The following is a 13,616-nucleotide window of genomic DNA, read 5'->3' as shown; positions in this document are numbered from 1 at the left end:
TCCCACCTGGTAATTGAGCAGGATGATTCACTGTACGGCCTCTGTGTCAGGAAGCCGGGATTGCACAACCGCGTATATCATTTCTTTTTGTGTTGTGCGAGAGGCCCTCAGATGATTAAAACTGAAAGGATTGTGGAAGCCTAAATTCCTTTGGAAGTTTTTCAGTGTTAATTTGCTTTATTATGCTGCTCTTTCTGTGTGTGTGTGGAAGTTCAGGTTTTTTCCTACTCAATTTCAATACAATTGTCACAAGCTGTTCAAGAGAATTCAATATCAGACAATATTTGAAGGCTGCTGGTGTGTTTCTTTTTTTAAATAAAAAAGTATGCATTCCATCCTAACGTTTGTCAGAATGAATATCACAAAAATATCCCTTATACTTCTTAACCATGCTGTCTCTACCGCATATTCTGGTACAGAAAATACATCAAACTTTATTGGTCTTTTATTTGTGTCCCCGCTATCCCACAGCCAATACTCCTGGGTTTATGACAGCAATATTTTTCCTATTAGTTTTCTTATATTCCAGGGTGCGCAAAGAGAAAATGTTTTAAGACTGAAAATGCCCTAAATGCAATGAAAAAGCATATTGTTGCTTACAACAACAACAAAAACAGTTTTATGCAAATCAAACAGTTTTATGCAAATATCATTTACAGCACATCCTTGTACATTACTCAGAAGTAAGCCTCATTGAGTTCAATGGGATTTGCTCCCCAGGAAGTGGGTGTGGACAGCAGCCCTTGTATTTATATTTGGCTTTTTTATATAGGGCAAAGAGCTTCTGGTGCATTTTCTCAGTAATTCTTACAAAGTCATGTGAGGTAGGTCAGTCAGTATCCCTCTGTTGCAGATGAGGGGGCTGAGGAAGAAGACCTTTCAGTGAGCTCATGGCAGAATGAAGATTTGTACCTGTAACTTCTTAGCCACAACTTACACTTCTTATTTATGAAAATTATTATTATAATACTTTATTATTATTATTAAAAGTGATGAACGTCTGGTAGCAGCTTGCAAAACGTTAAACTACAGAGCAACTTATCAAACATTTAAAAGCCATTGCACAGTATAAAACACAAGAACGTTCTTCCATCAACAATAATGGAAAAAACATATCCAGCCTACCCTTCTGAAAGGTGAATATCAGAACAGGGTAGACGCATACCACATTACAATCAAATTAAGTCAAAAGGCTGGACATTTTTGCCTCCTAGGACAGGGAAAGTGAGGAGGAATTAAAGAAACTTTTATTGAGGGTGAAAGAGGAGAGTGCAAAATATGGTCTGAAGCTCAACATCAAAAAAACGAAGATCATGGCCACTGGTCCCATCACCTCCTGGCAAATAGAAGGGAAAGAAATGGAGGCAGTGAGAGATTTTACTTTCTTGGGCTCCATGATCACTGCAGATGGTGACAGCAGCCACGAAATTAAGAGACGCCTGCTTATTGGGAGAAAAGCAATGACAAACCTAGACAGCATCTTAAAAAGTAGAGACATCACCTTGCCAACAAAGGTCCGAATAGTAAAAGCTATGGTTTTCCCAGTAGTGATGTATGGAAGTGAGAGCTAGACCATAATGAAGGCTGATCGCCGAAGAATTGATGCTTTTGAATTATAGTTCTGGAGGAGACTCTTGAGAGTCCCATGGACTGCAAGAAGATCAAACCTATCCATTCTTAAGGAAATCAGCCCTGAGTGCTCACTGGAAGGACAGATCATGAAGCTGAGGTTCCAATACTTTGGCCACCTCATGAGAAGAGAAGACTCCCTGGAAAAGCCCCTGATGTTGGGAAAGATGGAGGGCACAAGGAGAAGGGGACGACAGAGGATGAGATGGTTGGACAGTGTCCTCGAAGCTACAAACATGAGTCTGACCAAGCTGCGGGAGGCAGTGGAAGACAGAAGTGCCTGGCGTGCTCTGGTCCATGGGGTCACGAAGAGTCGGACACGACTAAACGACTAAACAACAACACCAGGACAGGGCTGACACCAGGCAAGTTTCTCTGGGGAGAATGTTCCATAGCTGGGGATTCCCATTCTCTCTTCAAGAATAGCCCCACACAGAGTACATTGTAGTAGTTAAAAAAATGCCAAAGACAACAACTCATTTTACACATCAGAACAGGAAGAACCATATTGAAAAATGGCCAGCCAGCTACCATTAAAAAGTAGGGACAATGCCAAACATGGTGCTAATATGTATTTAAAAGTTTGCTTAAAAGTTATTAAAAGCAGTGGACAACAGTGGTGCTGTGAATCAGCACTAGGTGGCCAGGAGCGGCCACTGAAATTTCTCACATTGCTTCCAATGTAGCAGCATCCCAAGGCTTTGTGGGAAATTACTACAGGCTGTCTGGGGTATCAGTTTTGGGAGGTTGTATCCCATGCTAGTCCAACTCAGAGTAGACCCATTGAAATTAATAGCTACGGCTCACTCCAGCTGATTAATTTCAGTGGGTATACTCTGAGCCAGTCTCAGTTGGCTATAACCCTTTATTATTTTAAAAGAGTGTCTAAGTCTGAGCCATCCCACTGCACCAGAGAAACAAGTCAAGCCATGAAATCAATGGGAAATAAGCTCTGCCAACTCATTTTTAGATATGACTCTTAGATGCTTACTTCACTTAGAATATTTTTTGAAAAAATTATTTCCAATGGCTGTTTGATATTATAAACCAGTATGATTTTGAACAACACTGTGTCATCCCAAGTATAATAATAAACAGCACGTGCAAGTTACTTATATCTCTGACCTACACTCAGATGCAATAGTTTTCTAAGGTGAAGGTCTAATAACAGCATCTCAAAATAAATTTCTTGAAGATTGTTGCTTCTTTGTGAAGTGCTTTAAAAACCAGCCTGGTAGGAATCCATATTTATTTTCTTTCAAAGGTTTTGTATTCCAACCTTCTGTTGTTTAGCATGACTGTGAGCCTTATAAATACGCCCTGCATTCTGAAAGTCGGCTGTATTGTGTGCATGTGTGTGTTTTTAACTCATGCCAGAAAAAATATTTCACGGAGAACCATTCCCCTTTCCCCATAGCAGTCTCACAAAGATATAGAGTTGTGTTGTTCCTTCAGGATTTAGCATCTTTTATTTATTTGCAAGCACAACATGCAAGCATAGTTCTGAACAAACACTACATTCAGTAAGGAGGCCCTTGATTGTGCTGTGTCAGTTAGCTGGGCAAGTCCTGAGGCAAAAATTACCTGAAGGGAGTTTTGGCTTTTCAGAAGCAGAATCTGGACAAGGCAGAATGGGTCGAAGCAGGAACCCTGGAAGCACTTTGTTGTACCATGATGATTCAGACATCACAAAGTATTGCAGACAAGTGTCTGCTGAAAGCAAAAGTGACAGCTTAACAGAATGCTAGGATGAGATGATGGGAGAACAAACACCAGCGTATGGAGAAGGCGGAGCTCTTTAGTGATTGATATGTCAAGGGAGAATGATTTTGCCCCAGAAGTGATTCCTCTTTAGTTGTGATTCCTCTTCAGTTCTTCGCACCTCAAAACCAACTTTAAAGGTGAATAGTGCAGAAGCTCCTGGATTTATTTGTCTGCAGTTTGGCAGGTTTCTTTCCCAGGGGCACCTCTGTAATTTTCAAACCAATTCCTCTTAAAATACAGGAACAGATTAAGGAATCCCCCCTTTGTTTTACTAGACCTAAAACTATAATGGCAGCCTTTGCAGGAAAACCATTGCATTTGCATTCCTGGAGCAGCCTTCCCTGCTTTTCCACACAAAATTGTTTTAAAAGGTATAGAGGTTCCACGTACATACACACTTTGAAGGTGCCCAGCACCCATTTGTGTGTAATTTGGCAGAGGGGCTAGTATACCTGCAAGCTTCATCAACACCTGTCAAAACAAAACAAAAAGTTGTAGTAAGCGATTATTATTATTTCCCATTAGTAAATGGGAAGAACTGTATAGTGGCTATATTGGTCCAAAAACATTGCAGTTATTTTTCTGAAATTTGGCAGGATTCATTCCATTAGAAGGGACAGCATTGCCTGCCCCCAAATTTAAAGTTTATAGACATTTCCTCTTAAAAAAATAAGTAAGTCATTAACAGTTGTTCAGCACAAAAGGCCCTGGATCTATTTGCCTGATGTTTGGCAGGCTTTATCCATTCTATGCCATGCCTGCAAATTCCATTCACTTCTGTCAAAATGAAAACAAACTAAAAGCCATTTTAAATCTTCTTATAGCTTATTGGAAAGGGTTGGTGGGAACTGGATGGACAGCAAGTCAGATTATGCAGCATGTGAAGCACTTTGGACCATGACAGAACTGTTTTCCAAAGCACTGAATCAGGGTTCAATCAGAATCTTGTGACCAGTGCATACCCTAGTACATATATTAAAAGACAATACAGTATATGCTCAGAAGTCAAGGTCTTATAAAAATTGAATATATATATAATGCAATCCTATACATGTTTACTTAGAAGTAAACCTCACTGAATTCAATAAGAAGCATGTTTACATTTGCAGCCATTGTCCGTCACTGAATATATTTGTGCAATTTTGTCTTTGGCATGTTGCCTTTCTTCTGTACATAGTGGGTGTCTGAGCTACTTCCCCTATTCCCTTTTTAAAGGATAAAGGATAGTGATCTCATTTTATTGACTGATTAAAGAGAGCAGCATAATAGACATTAAGGTTAAATCTTCAATGTCTCCAAAATTACAGATATACAACATGCAACTTTCAAAACTAATTTTCTGTAACAACCTTGTAGAAGCACTGATGGATATCTCAATACAGAAAAAGCTTAGCACAGTGGACCTAGTTGCAGAACTACCAAGAGTTCATGTTCTAGGCAGCCTGTGATACTTTTGAAAGGGATGGGAGTTTCCCACAGAAATCTGGGAAAGTTTATTCAGGTCAAGAAAAGGCCACAGTTAATGCAGGACTGGACAAATCTATCAATTTTGGTTTCTCTCAGTCTCCAATATTTGCAATCCTAAATTCCATTCTCATGTCCATGTCAATTTGCATTTTTGAAAAAGTCTGCATGAATATTTGTATGCATCTTTGTGTGCATTCACCTAATGCACTTGGGGATACAATTTTTGCAAGCCTTTTTCTAAATTACTATGTATCTTTGTTCATTTTCTTCACCAATGTAAGTACTTTTGAGTACACTTCCCCTCCATTTAACTTTTTTATGTGCTTCTGTTGGCTAGAGAACTGCATTGCAAAATTCAGAGAAAGCATAAATTTCAGGTGTGTTTGGGTTTGTGTGCCGTTAAGTAGGAATTAAGTCAATCTGCATGAAAAAATGAAATAAATGAATTTCTCCCCCAGCCTGGAATCTTATAATGTACAGTCGTAGCCAACTGTACCTGTACAGTCATACCCAAATGCCTTGAGAATTGAACGTTTTGGCTCTGAATGCCGCAAACCTGGAAGTGAGTGTTCTGGTTTGTGAAAGTTCTTTGGAACCCGAACGTCCAATGCAACTTCCGCAACTTCTGATTGGCTGCAGGAAGCTTTCTGCAGCTAATCAGAAGCCGTGTCTTGGTTTCTGAAAGTTTTGGAAGTCAAATGGACTTCTGGAATGGATTCCGTTTGATTTCCACTGTACTTTGAACTCAGTGGGACCTACTTCTGAGCAAACACCAACACGATTGCACTGCAGTATAGGAGTTCGAAAGCTTTGCAATCTAACAGAGCAAAGAATATGTGTAGTTACCATTTCTAGTTGTCTCACATCCTTAACTGCCAATTAAGAATAATGGTTGCTTGAGCATACCACAGGGCTAGACTTACTGGAAACTGAGAACAGAAGCTATTAGGATCAGCGCTATAGACAGCAATGTTTCTCACATTTCACATGAAGCATTCCTTCTGAGGCAGGTGCTTGGAGGCTTGCTGCATATATAGGGAACACCATACTATCCAGGATCCAGACTAGTTCGCCACAGTGTACTGGAGTACTGCCACAGGACTGAGCAACATATGGTCTGGTTGCAGTCTCTCCCCACACACCCTCCATCCTGGTATCATTACAAAAATTACATTATATGCATCCCAAGAGCCAGTGGCCATGTCAGCTGGAATTACGCCTACTTTACAAATTGTGATGTCATCTGTAATGCGAGGTGCTTGAAGCCAGCAGTTGACAGTTAGTAGAAATAAGGGGAAATAATGTTTCCACTGAAATAGGAAATAAGCAGGAAAAAACAGCTTTCATATTTGGAAGGAAAAAGAAGGTCTTGTCTTGTGCAATCAGAGAAGAACAACAATCTTGGGAATATTGTAGAATTTGCATCTATGCTTGAGCTTTAAAAATTATTTTCTGTTCCCACATGGCTCTGTGGAACAAAGCAGCAAAATAACAGTGTCCTTTGTTTCTGCAGAGAACATCCCATCGAGGAAGCTTAACATCAGGAAATGGTCTAATGCTGTGCACAGTGGACCTTTTGATCCTCTGTTCCTCCATTGTGCCAGGGAGTTTGGTCTTCCCTATTCATTTGACCTCTACGTTTGATTCTTACAGGTCTATAGACTGAAGAATGGAACCATGACATGCACTGAAAATAAACAAAAAAGAAACACAACTTCAAGCTGAGCACAGAGGTGTTTGTTTACTAATACTTTGTAAGAATGTCTCCTGAAAAGAACCGCAGTGACACATTTACAGGTGTTGTCTAGTAGGGGTAGAGAACCTGGGGGCAATCCAGATGTTGTTGGACTACAACTCCTTTCATTCTTGACCATTGACCATGCTGCCTGGGGCTGATGGAAATTGTAGTCTATCAGCTACATGGTTGATGGCTGGCGTGATATTTACTAGGAAGCCTTTTCAGGGCTGCTGGAAAAGTTTCACAACTTTCGCAAAGGTCACTAGAGTATGCGAGTGAGAAGGGACATTTTTGTTTCCTGTCTTTTCCTCTTCTTGATCTGAAACATCAACAAAATCTCAAAAAGAGACATCTTGGGTATATTATTTCCATGTATTTGATACAGGTCATCTAACACAATGGTGAGAGTTGTGAAGTAGTTACATGATTGCTGTGCTTCAGTCCATGGATTATTTCATGATGTTGTTGGATTACAAAACCCAACAGTCCCAGTCAGCAAGGCCATTGATCAGGGATGATGGGAGTTGTAGTCCCAAAACTTCTAGAGGACAATGGGTTCCTGTTCATTCCCTTTTGATAACTGTGCAATCCTATTCCCATCCACTTAAAGTTGGAAGTATATCCCAGTGGGGCTCACTCGCATGTAAGTGAATATTGGATTGTAACAGTACTGGGAATTAAACTGGAATCAGCAGGAAGTCATTGCGGAATAAATATATTTTGAAGCTGAAGGTAACAATAAGCACAATATAAATCAGCAGCCAATAGGCAACAATCAAAGCTTATGCCATCAAAATACCCAAACCAACAACTTTACAACAGCAGGTATCACTGACAAAATAATGTCTCATCTAAAAGCCTGGGAGAACAAAACAGTTTTTAGTTGACATTCTTTTTGTAAAAAAATATTCAATTACACATCAGGTTGCTCTCCTTTACACAGTAGCAGATGGTGGAGTGGGGTGGCAGTGCCCACCTGACCTCCTGAGTGCTTCCTTGAAAGGAGAGATGAGGAGCAGGTCAGCATGCCCGCCTCTCTGATGCCTCTGCTGCCTCTCTTCTCTCCTTCCCAATAAGCCGTAGTGACTCAGCTGTGGGAGGTCAGGGGAGCACCACCACCAGGCAGTCTGCCAATGCCTTCACATATCATATGCACGAAGAGTCTCTGAAAGCAGAAGGAAAGCCAAATCCTCTTCCATTGTCTCCACTCTCCCATTGTCTGCAAAGGAGCAGCCTAACATGGAACCCTGGAGAGCCATGGATAGTCATTGTAGACCAGAGGTAACCAATGTGGTGGTGTTGGGCTACAACTCTGATCAGCCCCAGCTGGCATGGCCCAATGGTCAGGTTAGATGGCAGCTGTATTTCAACAGCATCTGTAGGGCACCATGTTGGCTGCCCCTAGTTTAGACATTGCTAAGCCATTGCTAAGACCAATGATCTGACAGGGTTTAAGGCTGCTTCTAATTTTATTGGGCTCCATTGAGCTCATCGCTAAGTAAAAATGTGAGTCTAGGTAGCCCACCTCCAAATTTCACCTTATTCCTTGGATCATTGCAGCTTATGATGTGTGAAACTATTGATCTGTGAGTAGTCAAAGGTACTGGGATTTCTGAGAGAGGTTTTGGTGGGGATTGGATAGTTATTCTGAAAAATGGACCATACCCAGCAGGAATTTGGTCAGTGAAAATCATGACCTCTAAACAGGTAGATTTGATGAAACCCTACCAGCCATTCTCATAGCTAGTTGGTTCCAGCTTTTAAAGAACAGAATGTAACCCAGCTTTCACAAGGAGGGAACGTGCACACGTTGAGAGGAACAGCTGTCATAACTTCAACTTGTATTTAATGCACAGCGCACGGCCAGCAGGGTTGCGAAGTATTTATTTTTAATGAGGGACTTCTTGAAAACAACAGACATGCCTGTTTATATAATCTGAAATACTGACCTTGTGTTTGGACAATCCGGAGGCGATGACCTGCAAGCTGTCACTTCTCAGTGTTGAAGCATTAATGTGATGGGTGACGATTTGAAAGGTTGCGGCTCGCCGGATAACTACTTCCAATGTTGAAATGGAAGAGCAGAAGGAAATATTCTGAATTTGGGGCATACTTCATTGAACGGCTTATTTAAAGGGCTTATACACAACTCCTTCAAGCAAGATTGCCTTTCAAAGTGGGTTTACAATCGAATAAACACAGAACAAGAAAACACTTGAAACACTTAAAATATCCAAATACAAAGTCAGCGTTAGGTGAAATAGCGCCTTTAAAACTACAGTCTGACATCTGGCATCCTCAATTGACTCCCCAAACCTGAAGCAACCATTTATATCAAGGGCAGTGGGATGGACAGTGTTCTGGGGTTGGACTTGTTGTTTTCCAGCTGATTTCAATCGAAGCATTGCAGTTTTAATTTGCCTTTCTGCTCCACTAGTGTCAGGAAATAGAAATCATTGGCAGGGCTCTCAGGATCTGATAGTCAGTATGGCTATGTATCTCAGTGCTAATGTTATGCTCCCAGTTATCATTGCTCATGATGACTAACAGATTCATCTTCTATGTGTTTATGCTGTTCTTAAAATAATAATAATAATGGAAGGGATAATCACACAATCATGAGGTTGATTGTGCATTGTAGGAAAAGCTTTGAGAGGTGAGACCAGAGTCCTTAAAAATATGTTGTGTTTAGATTCTACAAAGGCAGTTATAATGCAGGTAAAGGTAAAGGGACCCCTGACCATTAGGTCTAGTCGTGACCGACTCTGGGGTTGCAGCGCTCATCTCGTTTTATTGGCTGAGGGAGCTGGCATACAACTTCCGGGTCATGTGGCCAGCATGACTAAGCCGCTTCTGGCGAACCAGAGCAGCACACAGAAACGCTGTTTACCTTCCTGCTGGAGCGGTACCTATTTATCTACTTGCATTTTGACGTGCTTTCAGACTGCTAGGTTGGCAGGAGCAGGGACCGAACAACGGGAGCTCACCCCGTTGCGGGGATTCGAACCGCCGACCTTCTGATCGGCAAACCCTAGGCTCTGTGGTTTAACCCACAGCACCACCCGCATCCCTTATATGCAGGTAGACTTGTTCATAATATGTAATTTATAGAATTCTGTTGCCTGGATCTTATAAGCAAATTTATCACTTGATTTTTCAATACTTGATGGATTGGGCTTAAGACGGCATGAAAGCTCAAACTGCGAGGATTCATTCACACATGCACTTCACCACCCAATGCAGCAACGATCAAGAGTTATCTGACATTTATGTGCCAGCCAGCAATATTATCCAAATGATAATGCGGTAGGCAGAGCACTGGGCTGATACCTGGGACCTAAACAACAGGAATCTCATTTGGTGATCATGGGCATGTCCTGGACTGTGGAGGTAAAATAACAGGACTTCATTCATGCCACCAGAAACTCCTCGTAGCAGGATGAAAATGAATAAAGCAATGATTGAATGCTGCATTCCTTTTGCCAAAGAACATGTGACAATTAAAAGGTCCAGAACATAAACAGTTTCCTAAAACTGGTGCGGAGACTGGGCTGAGGACATAGTTCTTAGGAATGCACAGACTACTTTTATGTATGCTTACTTGGAAATAAATGCTGCTCAGTACTTTCTTAACAGGTGATATAACACACAAGGCTACAGCCAAAGGGTTAGTCTGATCATGGGCCATGCACTTCATCAAGAAATCTGGATAAACTAGAACTGCCAATCTATCCTGCATACATTGTTTGGTCAGCTTCTCAAAAGATGGTTACTGATATTTAGGCTATGCTCTTTATTTCAAAGCTGATATGAAACTGCATTATGAATACTTGAGGATGTGCTGGTAATGAAATACAGAGTAGTCACCCCCTCTTCCCCATTCCAGAAATGCTGTAAAGAGAGCCACCTTGTATCACCAGTTTTGCTGGTTCTGAAGGAGAGATATGGAAAACTGGGTTGAAATTGCTTTAAAAAGTGGAGGGGGGCCATCCTTTAAATTGATGCAAAGTGGTTAGTGAATAAGGGTCATCAAATCTGGTCCTTTCTACAAGGCATGACTAACATCTAAGAGCCACCAAGTTTCTAAGCAATACCACCTATGCCATGTCAAACCAGATGTATTGCTGTGTGTTAACGTTATCAGACATGTGAAGCAGCAGCTGATCAGGATCCAATGAATTTTGGGGAGTTTGGGGTCACATTTAAAAAAACAGTGATGCCACCACATCCTGAATGGCTAATACAATTTGTATCATTTGTTCTCTCTCTCTCTCTCTCTCTCTCTCTCTCTCTCTCTCTCTCTCTCTCTCACACACACACACACACACACACACACACACACCTTCTGAGTTTTGCATTCACATCTGTTCTGTGTTGTCTTTGGGATGACTGGTTCTGAAAGTAAACCAGCAAGGCCATTTATTTATAGATGGATGGCTCTGAAACTGATCTTACAGGCCCTGCCCAGTGCAAGTCAGGAATTGCTCAGTTTCAATGGACAAGTGTGACGATGTCTAAGCCCCAGTATGTGACATGTCAACAACTTTGCAGTTTCGTTGCGGGCTGTAAATTTCTTATGCATCCGTATGATCTCGCTGCTACATCCAAACAATAAATGAAAGATCTGGATATGAGTATTAATGAATGATATTCAAAATAGAGGCTATCACTTACACAAGAGGACTGGCAGTGAATATATATATGTGTGAAAGTGTTGACCGTAAGATATGACTGTGCCAATTGAACAAGCTGAATGGAAATATCTATAGTGCAGCCAGGATAGCTCAGTTGGTTAGAACATGGTGCTGATGATACCAAGGTTGCAGGTTCGATCCCTGTATGGGGCAGCTGCATATTCCTATATTGCGGGGGGTTGGACTAGATGATCCTCAGGGTCCCCTCCAACTATATAATTCTATGATTCTATGATATCATTTGTCTTGTGTCCAATTGACCCTTTATTTTTGTAATTCGCAGGGTGGATTTTTCAAGGACAGCCCAGAGAGGAAATTGATGAAGGGAATTAAAGGATACTGGGCTGGGAAAGTACTGAATAGGGATATAATGGCAAATGGCAAATAGTTAATCATTACAGCACAGTCCAGGAAGTCTGGGAATTGCTTCTGGATGTGAATAAAACATCCTGTACTTTCTCTCATTTGATTTAGTTGCTGTGGCAGAGCAATTCACATGCTCAAACCCCGCTTTCTGATCTGGAAGCAATGGACCCAATCTCATATATTTGGGGAAGTATCCTGTTATTCACTTGCAAGAGCAAGAGCACACAGCGCAATATCAAAGGCTGCAATCTTACACTCTCCTGCTTGTCAGGAAGCCCTATTGAGTTCAAATGGAAGTAACTTATGAGCAGACATGCATGTATTGCGAGCTAAGTCACGCTTTTCCTATGCTACTGATTCAGATGTTAGAGAAACGTGTCCTGACCTTCTGAGATGAGTGAACAGCTCCCACTAGTATGGAATATTCATATATTCTTAGCTAAATAGCTAGTGCTAACTGTTTAAAGTTATTGCATCCTACTGTTCCCCTCGCCCCAAGGAATTCCAAGCAGCCTTTGAGGTGCTAGCAACTTGTTTCATGCAAATGCACATATTAGCACCCTAACTTTATTTTTAAAAACAGACAAACAAACAAAAGGAAACCAACTTTGGGAGTAGCTGAAGGCAGAGAACCTAGAGGAGATACTTTCCTCACTCAGAATTGCTGTCCTATTCAGCAGCTTTCCATCCTTGGGGTGTTAAGTAGATGTGGCACTGTGGTCTAAACCACTGAGCCTCTTGGGCTTGCTGATTGGAAGGTTGGTGGTTCTAATCCCTGTGATGGGGTGAGCTCCCATTGCTGTGTCCCAGCTCCTGCCAACCTAGCAGTTCGAAAGCACGCCAGTGGAAGTAGATAAATAGGCACTGCTACAGTGGGAAGGTAAACAGTGTTTCCATGCGCTCTGGCTTCCATCACAGTGTTCTGTTGCACCATAAGCAGTTTAGTCATGCTGGCCATGTGACCTGGAAAGCTGTCTGTGGACAAACACCGGCTCCCTCAGCCTGAAAGCGAGATGAGCGCTGCAACCCCATAGTCGTCTTTGACTGGACTTAACCATCCAGGGGTCCTTTACCTTTTACCTTACCTTGCATGTCTACTTCTCTGCTCTCAGTTAAAGGTAAAGGTAAAGGTACCCATGACCATTAGGTCCAGTCGTGGACAACTCTGGGGTTGCTGTGCTCATCTCGCTCTATAGGCCGAGGGAGCCAGTGTTTGTCCGCAGACAGCTTCCGGGTCATGTGGCCAGCATGACTAAGCCGCTTCTGGCGAACCAGAGCAGCGCACGGAAACACTGTTTACCTTCCCGCCAGAGCGCTACCTATTTATCTACTTGCACTTGACGTGCTTTTGAACTGCTAGGTGGGCAGGAGCTGGGACCAAACAACAGGAGCTCACCCCTTCATGGGGATTTGAACCGCCAACCTTCTGATCAGGAAGCCCTAGGCTCTGTGGTTTAGACCACAGCGCCACCCGTGTCCCCTGCTCTCAGTTATCCACTTCCAAATAAAAGAATAACAACAAACAGGCATCAGGGCTCCAGTATACGCATATGTACATAATGTAGCAGGAAGTAACACCTTTTGCCCAAGTCCTGCAGAAAGTTTCAATGTCTCTCTCGAATTCCAGATCATCTTGTTACTGTACACCACCATCTCAAACATTTACTCGCTAAGTTGCATTGCTGAAAAACACACCAAAAAAACTAGTTTGGACATAACTTGCAATTTTCACATTTCTTTCTTCTTTTATCACCCTGACTTTGATCTTAGGGATAACACAGAGCTGAAACTAATTCTTGTTGGATGATCTTGTTTCCTAGGCAGGCAGAGGTTAAGTATTCAAACTGATTCTGTTAGTTCCATCAGCAACATCAAGATAGCCTTTGATCATCAGTTGTTTGTTAACACACCAGTGGACACTTTCTGGGGGAAGCAGGGTTGCTTTCATGAGGTTCTGT

General features: G+C 41.8%; 1 long non-coding RNA gene across 2 annotated transcripts; it reads right to left on the bottom strand.

Annotated features, from left to right (window-relative positions):
• Positions 1–6,410: 6,410 nt before the first annotated feature.
• Positions 6,411–11,158, bottom strand: LOC144326569 (uncharacterized). Of its 2 annotated transcripts, none has more exons than XR_013391596.1 (3): positions 10,941–11,158; positions 8,548–8,657; positions 6,411–6,547 (listed from the first exon to the last, which is right to left on the bottom strand). It is a non-coding gene; the product is annotated as an uncharacterized LOC144326569 (long non-coding RNA). The 2 variants fall into 2 exon arrangements; XR_013391595.1 differs by having other exon boundaries at positions 8,548–8,654; positions 10,941–11,143.
• Between the last annotated feature and the right edge of the window lie 2,458 nt (positions 11,159–13,616).

This window comes from Podarcis muralis, unplaced genomic scaffold (assembly GCF_964188315.1).
Source record: "Podarcis muralis unplaced genomic scaffold, rPodMur119.hap1.1 HAP1_SCAFFOLD_154, whole genome shotgun sequence".
NCBI lineage: Eukaryota > Metazoa > Chordata > Lepidosauria > Squamata > Lacertidae > Podarcis > Podarcis muralis.
This window is presented reverse-complemented; position numbering and strand designations above follow the sequence as displayed.